Source organism: Otolemur garnettii, unplaced genomic scaffold (genome assembly GCF_000181295.1).
Source record: "Otolemur garnettii isolate 467f Iridium unplaced genomic scaffold, OtoGar3 scaffold00129, whole genome shotgun sequence".
NCBI lineage: Eukaryota > Metazoa > Chordata > Mammalia > Primates > Galagidae > Otolemur > Otolemur garnettii.
The window spans coordinates 2,956,393-2,959,364 of NW_003852524.1; the positions used below are offsets into that span (position 1 = coordinate 2,956,393).

At 42.6% G+C, this 2,972-nt stretch overlaps 1 protein-coding gene across 1 annotated transcript in view; it reads left to right on the forward strand.

Annotated features, from left to right (window-relative positions):
- ANK2 (ankyrin 2) overlaps window positions 1–2,972 on the forward strand; it is a 654,255-nt gene that overhangs the window by 13,534 nt on the left and 637,749 nt on the right. The window lies entirely within an intron of this gene.

Below are 2,972 nucleotides of genomic sequence, written 5' to 3' on the forward strand. Positions count from 1 at the left end.
ATATATATATATATATATATATGTTTCTCAGATTTTTCAAAAGGTTTAAGTTATGATGATATAAGTTATGGTTTATTTGGATATAACTCAGCATGCTTTAGAATTTTTCCTAAAAAAAGTCATTAGCTCTATCCCTGTTTTCAAGGATCTTATAGTCATTTAGAAGATGAAATCAAGCACTGTACACAGCTTACCATACTGCCAATAGAATATGGCAAGGGCAATAATAGTGTACCAACTACTATGTGAGTACAGATAAAAGAAATTTATTTTTGTTGGAGGAAATCATATTAGATTTAGTGAAGCAGTTGAAATTTGAAGAAGATTCAAATGGTTCTTCTTGGTTATAGAAGAACAAATTTAATTTTTTTTTGAGTCTCCGTATGTTGCCCTTGGTAGAGTACTGGGGTGTCACAGCTCACAGCAACCTCAAACTCTTGGTTTTAAGCCATTCTCTTGCCTCAGCTTCCCAAGTAGCTGGGACTACAGGCGCCTGCCACAACACCTGGCTGTTTTTTTGTTGCAGTTGTCATTGTTGCCCAGCTGGCCCAGGCTGGGTTTGAACCCGCCTGCCTGGGTTCGAACCCTCCAGCCTGGGTATCTGTGGCTGGCACCATAACCACTGTGCCATGGGCGCCAGGCCAGAAGAATAGATTTAATTTTGAGAGGTTGAGATCGGATAAAGAGCACTTCAGAGGCAGAATGAGCAGCATGAAGAGATACATAAAGATGGGAAAATATTGGGGGTGGGCAGAATGGTTAGTGATCAATATTAATTGGCTACAAATTAGTGAACAAGAAGTGACTAGTGAGAGATAAAATTATAAAGATAATTGGTATAACTTCATGGAGGGCCTTCAATTTACTAAAGAATAATTTGGCCTTTATTTTGCAGAATGAATACTGGCTCCATTAGCCCCCTCCCTCTTATCTCCAGATATGTGTGAAAGCCATCTGCAAATAAAATCATTATCATCATTGTCATTGTCACCTAATGGTGGAATGTCCTATTTTCACAACCTTATTTAAAATCCAAATAAAACTTTAGAACACTCCATGACTTTCATCAATTCTGTAGTATAAAAACAGAATTTTTTAAATATTGTTTTGAGCAAATGATATGTTTATTCTCTGCACAAGTAACTCTGTCCCATATCTCCCTTGGAATCTCTGTCTCCCAGTCAGATTCCTTCTATTCAATGCTTCCTAAGTAGAAATTTTGGAGCTGTCACTGTGGGTTTTTAGTCAAAGGAATAATTTATTTCAAAGGCTAAAGAATAAACAATAGATTTACAAGCTAGGCGTGGTGGATCATGCCTGTCATCTCAGCACTCTGGGAGACTGAGGCCCTTGAGGTTAGGAGTTTGAGACTAGCTTGAGCAAGAGTAAGACCTGTTTCTTTTTTTTTTTTTTTTTTTGAGACAGAGCCTCAAGCTGTCCCCCTGGGTAGAGTGCCGTGGCCTCACAGCTCACAGCAACCTCCAACTCCTGGGCTCAAGCGAGTTTCCTGCCTCAGCCTCCCAAGTAGCTGGGACCACAGGCACCTGCCACAATGCCCAGCCATTTTTTGGTTGCAGCTGTCATTGTTGTTTGGCGGGCCGGGCTGGATTCGAACCAGCTACCTTAGGTGTATGTGGCTGGCGCCTTAGCCACTTGAGCCACAGGTGCTGAGCCAAGAACCTGTTTCTACTAAAACTTAGTTGTGAGCTACACCTGTAGTCCCAGTTACTGGAGAGGCTGCAGCAAGAGGATTGTACAGGTGCCTGCTGTAACACCTGGCTATTTTTTGGTTGCAGTTGTCATTGCTATTTAGCAGGCCAGGGCCAGGCTCGAACCCACCAGCCTTGGTGTATGTGGCTGGTGTCCTGCTCACTGAGCTATGGGCGCCAAGCCTCCAGAGGGGTTTTAATATGAAATTTTGTGCCTGTTCAATAGGAAATCTCAGTCCTGTCTGGATTTCCTTTCTTTTATACACATTCTGAATTATATATTGTTCTCTCCTAATATCTGTGCTGAGGTTGGTAACGTCTTCATTTTATGGCCATTATCATTATTTGTACCTTAATCTTACATGCTGCTAATGTGATGAAGTTTAATTCAAAGTATTAAGTTTTATTATCTATTTCTGGGGTGTTTTGCTCTGTCACTTTACTATGCAAAACCCCTACCATTATAACCTGTTAACCTAATGATAATGTCTCTCTAACTAGTGTCTTTTGTCTTGAATATGCATAGTCAGTCATGATCAGTGTTTGGTGAGCTGTCGGTGATGGGAAGGATTTTTTTTTTTTGAGACAGAGTCTTATTATGTCACCCTTGGTAGGGTGCTCTGGCGTCACAGCTCACAGCAACCTCAAACTCTTGGGCTTCCCCCACTATTATTTTGTTGTTGTCATTGTTGTTTAGCTGGCCCAGGTGGGGTTCGAATCCTCCAGCCTCGGTGTTGTGGCTGGTGCCGTAACCACCGTGCTATGGGTGCCAAGCCCACAGCTCATATCTTGACTAGAGTTTAAGCTGAAAACAATCTTTTGGGCAACACACAGATTGGTGGCCCATCCTCTGGCACATGACCATAAGCAGATCCTTTGGGGACATGCCTGAATTTAGAGGATAGGAGACAGAAGAACAGCACAACAGGAAGCCAAAGAAGAGTCGGTCTTGCCCATTGAGAATAACATCTCAAATCTTCAATAAATTAGAGGAAATGGCTTGGCGCTGATAGCTCAGTGGTTAGGGTGCTGGCCACATACACCGGGATGGCAGGTTTGAACCCAGCTTGGGCCAGCTAAACAGCATACGACAACTGCAACCAAAAAATAGCTGGGCGTTGTGGTGGGTGCCTATAGTCCCAGCTATGTGGGAGGCTGAGGCAAGAGAATTGCTTAAGCCCAAGAGTTAGAGGTTGCTGTGAGCTGTGATGCTACAGCACTCTACTGTGGGCGACCTAGTGAGACTCTGTTAAAAAAAAAAAA